Source organism: Schistocerca piceifrons, unplaced genomic scaffold (genome assembly GCF_021461385.2).
Source record: "Schistocerca piceifrons isolate TAMUIC-IGC-003096 unplaced genomic scaffold, iqSchPice1.1 HiC_scaffold_701, whole genome shotgun sequence".
Taxonomy (NCBI): domain Eukaryota; kingdom Metazoa; phylum Arthropoda; class Insecta; order Orthoptera; family Acrididae; genus Schistocerca; species Schistocerca piceifrons.
Genome location: NW_025728950.1, coordinates 560,404 through 572,415, shown reverse-complemented (window position 1 = coordinate 572,415; position 12,012 = coordinate 560,404). Strand labels below are relative to the sequence as shown.

At 49.0% G+C, this 12,012-nt stretch overlaps 4 pseudogenes; all 4 read left to right on the top strand.

Annotated features, from left to right (window-relative positions):
- Positions 1-429: 429 nt before the first annotated feature.
- LOC124769410 lies at positions 430-640 on the top strand (annotated as a pseudogene).
- Positions 641-3,874: 3,234 nt separating this feature from the next.
- LOC124769520 lies at positions 3,875-4,085 on the top strand (annotated as a pseudogene).
- A 3,226-nt stretch (positions 4,086-7,311) lies between these two features.
- Positions 7,312-7,522, top strand: LOC124769519 (annotated as a pseudogene).
- Positions 7,523-10,748: 3,226 nt separating this feature from the next.
- Positions 10,749-10,959, top strand: LOC124769409 (annotated as a pseudogene).
- The last annotated feature ends 1,053 nt before the right edge of the window (positions 10,960-12,012 follow it).

The following is a 12,012-nucleotide window of genomic DNA, read 5'->3' as shown; positions in this document are numbered from 1 at the left end:
TTAATTACTTGATTTACAAAAGACTTAGGGGTGATAGTCTAGTAAAAAGCGATGGAAAAAATTTACTTAAAAATAAATGTACAATATCTCTGTAAGAAAATACTTTGACAATAAACTGTTGTTTCAGTATTGTTGTAACATATGAATGCACATACAGTAAAATTTTTACCTCTCTGTCTCCAGTAGTTTGTGAGAAAATGTTCCCTATAGTAGGCATATATTAACATTGCGGGGATAGGTGATTCCGTATCCCCTTAACATCATCACTTGCTTCACACCTGGAGAGGGAGGTGTGTTTCTGAGTAGTGTGTCGTCGCCCCCAAGGCATAGCAGAGTATGCCTCCGCTTTTATTTTCGGTTTATGGCAATGAGTCTTGCTACTAACAACACCCTGCTTTACGTGCTGCGTCGACACTAGAGGATGGCGGCATTTTTGGAGAGGAAAAGGTAGGTCTATAGGGGAGGTAGGAGGGAAAAAAGTGTAGTATTTGTCTTATCAGCTTAATATCTGATACGTCCTGCATCACACGACCAGAATATTACACTCATTTTTGGCTTATGACGGAGTGCTAGGGGCTTGCTCCACCTCTGTCGCGGGTTGGCCCGGCATTGAAGTACCGCCGGGATCGGCCCACCTAAAATTAATTAAAACACAGCCTGAAATGGGTTAACTTTCTGCAGTGATCAGATATTCCGCTGGTAGCAAAACTTGTCGTAGTTGTTGATGTGCCCAGTAGTTAGTTGCTTACACACCACGATTTCTTTTCATTAATTTAAGATTATCTTAAGAATTTTTTTTTTTTTTTTTTTTTTTGCGTTTAGCCGGACGGCACTTGCAGCCGCATTACGCTAGGCTGGTAATTTATGGGGGCACAGGACAGTGCCTTCGGATGCCTCGTTAGTGTCTCTTATGGTCCGGGCACAGATTATTTTAATTACATTTTTTGGAGTTATATCCTTAGCTCCTCGCGAACGTCGTCGTCGTCGCCGCCGCACGCACGCTGAATACGTGTGTACACACGCACACACACATATGCAGTAGGCGGTGGACGATGTAAGCACTCGGCTAGGTGTAGCTCGCGCCAGTATAGCTCGCACCGGCCTGACGCTGCTGTGGGGCGGCCTCACGGCTTCTCCACTGCCCTGGCAGCTAGCGGCGTTCAAATGGGAGTCGCAGTTTACTCCTCGACATGGAGGGTAGTACTGGGATGTTGACGAGTGATCTCGTATTTGGTCGTTCCTTCCGGCACTTGCCTTTGCGATGTTTTCGACGGTCGCCTGTTGCCATATCGGCCCGCACCACCGTGTGTCACTCCCACATGTGGAGCGCACACGCTGCAAGCATTTAGGCCCTGACACTGCGGTTTTTCATCTCTGGCGGTACTCCGCAAGGATACCGCCCTTCGATTGTGCCATTCCAGCACTAATCGAAGTGCTAGGTTTTCCGGCCTGTTAGGAGACCGCTTCTGCAAAACGTGCGAGGAGATGTTTGCTGGTTGCGAGCTACCCGCCGATTTTCTAGCTGTACGTATTGTCCTTAATCCAAAGGTCACAGGTCACTGTCGGGCTAAGGACGTGTTCTTAACACTGATTATAAGTTGGTGGCACGAAGTGTGGCTTCACATCTTAAACAGGTAATGAATAAGGTACACTGGCGTTTCGAATCGAACCACCTTCACCGCTGCTTCTATATACCGTGATGCTGTCTTACTCACCCACCGCCGACGCTCGAACCCCGGCTTCAATTGATCTCTAGATTTCGCCGGTGCCTTCTCCCATCCTTACCTGCTGGCCGTTATGTCGCGGAAGGGTTTCGGGGAGCACTTCATAAGAGTCATCCGGCACTTCTTGGATGGAGCAAATTCCAGAATCATTGTGAACGGCTGCAGATCACGACCAATTCCCATCAGACGATCAGTTCGACAAGGCTGTCCCTTGTCAGTGTATTTTATCGCTTTGGCGCTGGACCCCATGCTGCCTGACATCGGACGGATGGTCGATGGTGTTCCTTTCCCAGGCGTCACCTTCCGCAGTGCGGCATACGCGGATGGTGTAGGTGTGTTTGTAGCAAACGCCAATGACATCGATTCGGTTCGCCGAGTCCTCCACGTTTATGAACGAGCATCCGGTGCCATGTTAAAATCCAACAAAATGGTGCTAATGCCACTAGGGCCACGATCATTGACCATCGAACGCCCATGCAACCGGATTGTAGGGGAACAACGTATCTTGGGTCTTGAGGTGACTGACTGTCCGCAGCGCATGTTAACACTCACGTGCAGGCGGATTCTCACGCGCATCAGAGGATTTTGCATGAGTCACACTGATCGACGACTCGACCTCCATCAACGAATCCAACTGATTAGTACATACATCCTATCACGGGCATAGTATGTAGCACAACTCCATACGCTACCGAAACAAACCAGCAGAGCCATCTCACAAACAGTATATTGCCTATTGTGGCGGCATGCACTATTCAAAGTTGATGCGCAGAATTGTACACTGCCAAAGGTCGATAGTGGCCTTGGACTCATTGACTTTCCCCGCAAATGTGCGGCAATCCTGATTCAAAGTATCGCCACTTTGCGTGAGATTGACCCAGGTCGTACAACAGCGGTGCTTTTCGACCGTTATGGCCCACAATCGGCGCGTGCACCAGTATGTTTGACACATATTCCATTCCGGATGACGACAGTCAAGGACTATTACCTCAATCAAAGTTACGTCCTAACAGTGGCCACCGACAAGGCACGCACATCGAAGCGCCTTTACTAGGCGCTTCGAGGCCAGCCCACACCACATAAATTGGAGGACAGACGACCGTCGGTCATCTGGCACCAAGCTTGGGCTAATATCAACCACCCAGCCCTTCCCACAGAAGTTTCAGCGCTATGGTATCGCGTTGTAAACAATTTAATACCCACTAATCACCGCCTGGCGGCCATCCGCCTATGGCCCTCGGCTGCTTGCGGCCGATGTGGTGACGTAGACACCAGAGAGCATCGTCTCTTATGCCCTCACGTCACAGAAGTGTGGGACCTTGCACGTGTGCTATTAGCGCTGATCGGTGGGACTACACTGGACTATGTGTCAATCGACTGGTTCCTTACCCCTGATATTCAGACCAACCAACGAACACGACGTAACGCAATGGTGTGGCTCTTGGGCCACACCATTTTCACGATCTATGACCTTTGCCTCACCGATGCTGTCTCTTTCATGGACTACCTTTGGAGCCAGCATCGCCTGGCGGAATCTGACCGGAAATATACCATTACTTTTGGAAGATTTCTTAAAGTTGCAATGGTTCATGGTTATCAAAAGGTGTTCCGGGCTGACTAAGGCACCTCGTATAAGAATTGCCTGAGTGTACCCCTGGATCTTTGTCACTCAGACTTTCAAACTACCCTTGACTTACCCATACCCCCGATTTGATATTGGCCTTCAGGGCATCACTAGAGTAGACTGTTCTATGATACTGATAATATGGAAATTGTTAACACGGAAATTGTGTGAACCTTGTATGAAAAATTATTGGAAAATTGGAAAACATAATCTATCTTAGAGGATTATTACTTCGTTAATTCTATGGGCGATGGGATTATCTCGCCAGTTTCGTTTGAGTGTGCTGCCGTCGCTGTTTTTTTTTTATTTTGCCTTCATTTCTGTCTTTATTTATTTCTTTCTATTTAGTTTTTAACATCATCACTTGCTTCACACCTGGAGAGGGAGGTGTGTTTCTGAGTAGTGTGTCGTCGCCCCCAAGGCATAGCAGAGTATGCCTCCGCTTTTATTTTCGGTTTATGGCAATGAGTCTTGCTACTAACAACACCCTGCTTTACGTGCTGCGTCGACACTAGAGGATCGCGGCATTTTTGGAGAGGAAAAGGTAGGTCTATAGGGGAGGTAGGAGGGAAAAAAGTGTAGTATTTGTCTTATCAGCTTAATATCTGATACGTCCTGCATCATACGACCAGAATATTACACTCATTTTTGGCTTATGACGGAGTGCTAGGGGCTTGCTCCACCTCTGTCGCGGGTTGGCCCGGCATTGAAGTACCGCCGGGATCGGCCCACCTAAAATTAATTAAAACACAGCCTGAAATGGGTTAACTTTCTGCAGTGATCAGATATTCCGCTGGTAGCAAAACTTGTCGTAGTTGTTGATGTGCCCAGTAGTTAGTTGCTTACACACCACGATTTCTTTTCATTAATTTAAGATTATCTTAAGAATTTTTTTTTTTTTTTGCGTTTAGCCGGACGGCACTTGCAGCCGCATTACGCTAGGCTGGTAATTTATGGGGGCACAGGACAGTGCCTTCGGATGCCTCGTTAGTGTCTCTTATGGTCCGGGCACAGATTATTTTAATTACATTTTTTGGAGTTATATCCTTAGCTCCTCGCGAACGTCGTCGTCGTCGCCGCCGCACGCACGCTGAATACGTGTGTACACACGCACACACACATATGCAGTAGGCGGTGGACGATGTAAGCACTCGGCTAGGTGTAGCTCGCGCCAGTATAGCTCGCACCGGCCTGACGCTGCTGTGGGGCGGCCTCACGGCTTCTCCACTGCCCTGGCAGCTAGCGGCGTTCAAATGGGAGTCGCAGTTTACTCCTCGACATGGAGGGTAGTACTGGGATGTTGACGAGTGATCTCGTATTTGGTCGTTCCTTCCGGCACTTGCCTTTGCGATGTTTTCGACGGTCGCCTGTTGCCATATCGGCCCGCACCACCGTGTGTCACTCCCACATGTGGAGCGCACACGCTGCAAGCATTTAGGCCCTGACACTGCGGTTTTTCATCTCTGGCGGTACTCCGCAAGGATACCGCCCTTCGATTGTGCCATTCCAGCACTAATCGAAGTGCTAGGTTTTCCGGCCTGTTAGGAGACCGCTTCTGCAAAACGTGCGAGGAGATGTTTGCTGGTTGCGAGCTACCCGCCGATTTTCTAGCTGTACGTATTGTCCTTAATCCAAAGGTCACAGGTCACTGTCGGGCTAAGGACGTGTTCTTAACACTGATTATAAGTTGGTGGCACGAAGTGTGGCTTCACATCTTAAACAGGTAATGAATAAGGTACACTGGCGTTTCGAATCGAACCACCTTCACCGCTGCTTCTATATACCGTGATGCTGTCTTACTCACCCACCGCCGACGCTCGAACCCCGGCTTCAATTGATCTCTAGATTTCGCCGGTGCCTTCTCCCATCCTTACCTGCTGGCCGTTATGTCGCGGAAGGGTTTCGGGGAGCACTTCATAAGAGTCATCCGGCACTTCTTGGATGGAGCAAATTCCAGAATCATTGTGAACGGCTGCAGATCACGACCAATTCCCATCAGACGATCAGTTCGACAAGGCTGTCCCTTGTCAGTGTATTTTATCGCTTTGGCGCTGGACCCCATGCTGCCTGACATCGGACGGATGGTCGATGGTGTTCCTTTCCCAGGCGTCACCTTCCGCAGTGCGGCATACGCGGATGGTGTAGGTGTGTTTGTAGCAAACGCCAATGACATCGATTCGGTTCGCCGAGTCCTCCACGTTTATGAACGAGCATCCGGTGCCATGTTAAAATCCAACAAAATGGTGCTAATGCCACTAGGGCCACGATCATTGACCATCGAACGCCCATGCAACCGGATTGTAGGGGAACAACGTATCTTGGGTCTTGAGGTGACTGACTGTCCGCAGCGCATGTTAACACTCACGTGCAGGCGGATTCTCACGCGCATCAGAGGATTTTGCATGAGTCACACTGATCGACGACTCGACCTCCATCAACGAATCCAACTGATTAGTACATACATCCTATCACGGGCATAGTATGTAGCACAACTCCATACGCTACCGAAACAAACCAGCAGAGCCATCTCACAAACAGTATATTGCCTATTGTGGCGGCATGCACTATTCAAAGTTGATGCGCAGAATTGTACACTGCCAAAGGTCGATAGTGGCCTTGGACTCATTGACTTTCCCCGCAAATGTGCGGCAATCCTGATTCAAAGTATCGCCACTTTGCGTGAGATTGACCCAGGTCGTACAACAGCGGTGCTTTTCGACCGTTATGGCCCACAATCGGCGCGTGCACCAGTATGTTTGACACATATTCCATTCCGGATGACGACAGTCAAGGACTATTACCTCAATCAAAGTTACGTCCTAACAGTGGCCACCGACAAGGCACGCACATCGAAGCGCCTTTACTAGGCGCTTCGAGGCCAGCCCACACCACATAAATTGGAGGACAGACGACCGTCGGTCATCTGGCACCAAGCTTGGGCTAATATCAACCACCCAGCCCTTCCCACAGAAGTTTCAGCGCTATGGTATCGCGTTGTAAACAATTTAATACCCACTAATCACCGCCTGGCGGCCATCCGCCTATGGCCCTCGGCTGCTTGCGGCCGATGTGGTGACGTAGACACCAGAGAGCATCGTCTCTTATGCCCTCACGTCACAGAAGTGTGGGACCTTGCACGTGTGCTATTAGCGCTGATCGGTGGGACTACACTGGACTATGTGTCAATCGACTGGTTCCTTACCCCTGATATTCAGACCAACCAACGAACACGACGTAACGCAATGGTGTGGCTCTTGGGCCACACCATTTTCACGATCTATGACCTTTGCCTCACCGATGCTGTCTCTTTCATGGACTACCTTTGGAGCCAGCATCGCCTGGCGGAATCTGACCGGAAATATACCATTACTTTTGGAAGATTTCTTAAAGTTGCAATGGTTCATGGTTATCAAAAGGTGTTCCGGGCTGACTAAGGCACCTCGTATAAGAATTGCCTGAGTGTACCCCTGGATCTTTGTCACTCAGACTTTCAAACTACCCTTGACTTACCCATACCCCCGATTTGATATTGGCCTTCAGGGCATCACTAGAGTAGACTGTTCTATGATACTGATAATATGGAAATTGTTAACACGGAAATTGTGTGAACCTTGTATGAAAAATTATTGGAAAATTGGAAAACATAATCTATCTTAGAGGATTATTACTTCGTTAATTCTATGGGCGATGGGATTATCTCGCCAGTTTCGTTTGAGTGTGCTGCCGTCGCTGTTTTTTTTTTATTTTGCCTTCATTTCTGTCTTTATTTATTTCTTTCTATTTAGTTTTTAACATCATCACTTGCTTCACACCTGGAGAGGGAGGTGTGTTTCTGAGTAGTGTGTCGTCGCCCCCAAGGCATAGCAGAGTATGCCTCCGCTTTTATTTTCGGTTTATGGCAATGAGTCTTGCTACTAACAACACCCTGCTTTACGTGCTGCGTCGACACTAGAGGATCGCGGCATTTTTGGAGAGGAAAAGGTAGGTCTATAGGGGAGGTAGGAGGGAAAAAAGTGTAGTATTTGTCTTATCAGCTTAATATCTGATACGTCCTGCATCATACGACCAGAATATTACACTCATTTTTGGCTTATGACGGAGTGCTAGGGGCTTGCTCCACCTCTGTCGCGGGTTGGCCCGGCATTGAAGTACCGCCGGGATCGGCCCACCTAAAATTAATTAAAACACAGCCTGAAATGGGTTAACTTTCTGCAGTGATCAGATATTCCGCTGGTAGCAAAACTTGTCGTAGTTGTTGATGTGCCCAGTAGTTAGTTGCTTACACACCACGATTTCTTTTCATTAATTTAAGATTATCTTAAGAATTTTTTTTTTTTTTTGCGTTTAGCCGGACGGCACTTGCAGCCGCATTACGCTAGGCTGGTAATTTATGGGGGCACAGGACAGTGCCTTCGGATGCCTCGTTAGCGTCTCTTATGGTCCGGGCACAGATAATTTTAATTACATTTTTTGGAGTTATATCCTTAGCTCCTCGCGAACGTCGTCGTCGTCGCCGCCGCACGCACGCTGAATACGTGTGTACACACGCACACACACATATGCAGTAGGCGGTGGACGATGTAAGCACTCGGCTAGGTGTAGCTCGCGCCAGTATAGCTCGCACCGGCCTGACGCTGCTGTGGGGCGGCCTCACGGCTTCTCCACTGCCCTGGCAGCTAGCGGCGTTCAAATGGGAGTCGCAGTTTACTCCTCGACATGGAGGGTAGTACTGGGATGTTGACGAGTGATCTCGTATTTGGTCGTTCCTTCCGGCACTTGCCTTTGCGATGTTTTCGACGGTCGCCTGTTGCCATATCGGCCCGCACCACCGTGTGTCACTCCCACATGTGGAGCGCACACGCTGCAAGCATTTAGGCCCTGACACTGCGGTTTTTCATCTCTGGCGGTACTCCGCAAGGATACCGCCCTTCGATTGTGCCATTCCAGCACTAATCGAAGTGCTAGGTTTTCCGGCCTGTTAGGAGACCGCTTCTGCAAAACGTGCGAGGAGATGTTTGCTGGTTGCGAGCTACCCGCCGATTTTCTAGCTGTACGTATTGTCCTTAATCCAAAGGTCACAGGTCACTGTCGGGCTAAGGACGTGTTCTTAACACTGATTATAAGTTGGTGGCACGAAGTGTGGCTTCACATCTTAAACAGGTAATGAATAAGGTACACTGGCGTTTCGAATCGAACCACCTTCACCGCTGCTTCTATATACCGTGATGCTGTCTTACTCACCCACCGCCGACGCTCGAACCCCGGCTTCAATTGATCTCTAGATTTCGCCGGTGCCTTCTCCCATCCTTACCTGCTGGCCGTTATGTCGCGGAAGGGTTTCGGGGAGCACTTCATAAGAGTCATCCGGCACTTCTTGGATGGAGCAAATTCCAGAATCATTGTGAACGGCTGCAGATCACGACCAATTCCCATCAGACGATCAGTTCGACAAGGCTGTCCCTTGTCAGTGTATTTTATCGCTTTGGCGCTGGACCCCATGCTGCGTGACATCGGACGGATGGTCGATGGTGTTCCTTTCCCAGGCGTCACCTTCCGCAGTGCGGCATACGCGGATGGTGTAGGTGTGTTTGTAGCAAACGCCAATGACATCGATTCGGTTCGCCGAGTCCTCCACGTTTATGAACGAGCATCCGGTGCCATGTTAAAATCCAACAAAATGGTGCTAATGCCACTAGGGCCACGATCATTGACCATCGAACGCCCATGCAACCGGATTGTAGGGGAACAACGTATCTTGGGTCTTGAGGTGACTGACTGTCCGCAGCGCATGTTAACACTCACGTGCAGGCGGATTCTCACGCGCATCAGAGGATTTTGCATGAGTCACACTGATCGACGACTCGACCTCCATCAACGAATCCAACTGATTAGTACATACATCCTATCACGGGCATAGTATGTAGCACAACTCCATACGCTACCGAAACAAACCAGCAGAGCCATCTCACAAACAGTATATTGCCTATTGTGGCGGCATGCACTATTCAAAGTTGATGCGCAGAATTGTACACTGCCAAAGGTCGACAGTGGCCTTGGATTCATTGACTTTCCCCGCAAATGTGCGGCAATCCTGATTCAAAGTATCGCCACTTTGCGTGAGATTGACCCAGGTCGTACAACAGCGGTGCTTTTCGACCGTTATCGCCCACAATCGGCGCGTGCACCAGTATGTTTGACACATATTCCATTCCGGATGACGACAGTCAAGGACTATTACCTCAATCAAAGTTACGTCCTAACAGTGGCCACCGACAAGGCACGCACATCGAAGCGCCTTTACTAGGCGCTTCGAGGCCAGCCCACACCACATAAATTGGAGGACAGACGACCGTCGGTCATCTGGCACCAAGCTTGGGCTAATATCAACCACCCAGCCCTTCCCACAGAAGTTTCAGCGCTATGGTATCGCGTTGTAAACAATTTAATACCCACTAATCACCGCCTGGCGGCCATCCGCCTATGGCCCTCGGCTGCTTGCGGCCGATGTGGTGACGTAGACACCAGAGAGCATCGTCTCTTATGCCCTCACGTCACAGAAGTGTGGGACCTTGCACGTGTGCTATTAGCGCTGATCGGTGGGACTACACTGGACTATGTGTCAATCGACTGGTTCCTTACCCCTGATATTCAGACCAACCAACGAACACGACGTAACGCAATGGTGTGGCTCTTGGGCCACACCATTTTCACGATCTATGACCTTTGCCTCACCGATGCTGTCTCTTTCATGGACTACCTTTGGAGCCAGCATCGCCTGGCGGAATCTGACCGGAAATATACCATTACTTTTGCAAGATTTCTTAAAGTTGCAATGGTTCATGGTTATCAAAAGGTGTTCCGGGCTGACTAAGGCACCTCGTATAAGAATTGCCTGAGTGTACCCCTGGATCTTTGTCACTCAGACTTTCAAACTACCCTTGACTTACCCATACCCCAGATTTGATATTGGCCTTCAGGGCATCACTAGAGTAGACTGTTCTATAATACTGATAATATGGAAATTGGTAACACGGAAATTGTGTGAACCTTGTATGAAAAATTATTGGAAAATTGGAAAACATAATCTATCTTAGAGGATTATTACTTCGTTAATTGTATGGGCGATGGGATTATCTCGCCAGTTTCGTTTGAGTGTGCTGCCGTCGCTGTTTTTTTTTTATTTTGCCTTCATTTCTGTCTTTATTTATTTCTTTCTATTTAGTTTTTAACATCATCACTTGCTTCACACCTGGAGAGGGAGGTGTGTTTCTGAGTAGTGTGTCGTCGCCCCCAAGGCATAGCAGAGTATGCCTCCGCTTTTATTTTCGGTTTATGGCAATGAGTCTTGCTACTAACAACACCCTGCTTTACGTGCTGCGTCGACACTAGAGGATGGCGGCATTTTTGGAGAGGAAAAGGTAGGTCTATAGGGGAGGTAGGAGGGAAAAAAGTGTAGTATTTGTCTTATCAGCTTAATATCTGATACGTCCTGCATCACACGACCAGAATATTACACTCATTTTTGGCTTATGACGGAGTGCTAGGGGCTTGCTCCACCTCTGTCGCGGGTTGGCCCGGCATTGAAGTACCGCCGGGATCGGCCCACCTAAAATTAATTAAAACACAGCCTGAAATGGGTTAACTTTCTGCAGTGATCAGATATTCCGCTGGTAGCAAAACTTGTCGTAGTTGTTGATGTGCCCAGTAGTTAGTTGCTTACACACCACGATTTCTTTTCATTAATTTAGGATTATCTTAAGAATTTTTTTTTTTTTTTTGCGGTTAGCCGGACGGCACTTGCAGCCGCATTACGCTAGGCTGGTAATTTATGGGGGCACAGGACAGTGCCTTCGGATGCCTCGTTAGCGTCTCTTATGGTCCGGGCACAGATAATTTTAATTACATTTTTTGGAGTTATATCCTTAGCTCCTCGCGAACGTCGTCGTCGTCGCCGCCGCACGCACGCTGAATACGTGTGTACACACGCACACACACATATGCAGTAGGCGGTGGACGATGTAAGCACTCGGCTAGGTGTAGCTCGCGCCAGTATAGCTCGCACCGGCCTGACGCTGCTGTGGGGCGGCCTCACGGCTTCTCCACTGCCCTGGCAGCTAGCGGCGTTCAAATGGGAGTCGCAGTTTACTCCTCGACATGGAGGGTAGTACTGGGATGTTGACGAGTGATCTCGTATTTGGTCGTTCCTTCCGGCACTTGCCTTTGCGATGTTTTCGACGGTCGCCTGTTGCCATATCGGCCCGCACCACCGTGTGTCACTCCCACATGTGGAGCGCACACGCTGCAAGCATTTAGGCCCTGACACTGCGGTTTTTCATCTCTGGCGGTACTCCGCAAGGATACCGCCCTTCGATTGTGCCATTCCAGCACTAATCGAAGTGCTAGGTTTTCCGGCCTGTTAGGAGACCGCTTCTGCAAAACGTGCGAGGAGATGTTTGCTGGTTGCGAGCTACCCGCCGATTTTCTAGCTGTACGTATTGTCCTTAATCCAAAGGTCACAGGTCACTGTCGGGCTAAGGACGTGTTCTTAACACTGATTATAAGTTGGTGGCACGAAGTGTGGCTTCACATCTTAAACAGGTAATGAATAAGGTACACTGGCGTTTCGAATCGAACCACCTTCACCGCTGCTTCTATATACCGTGA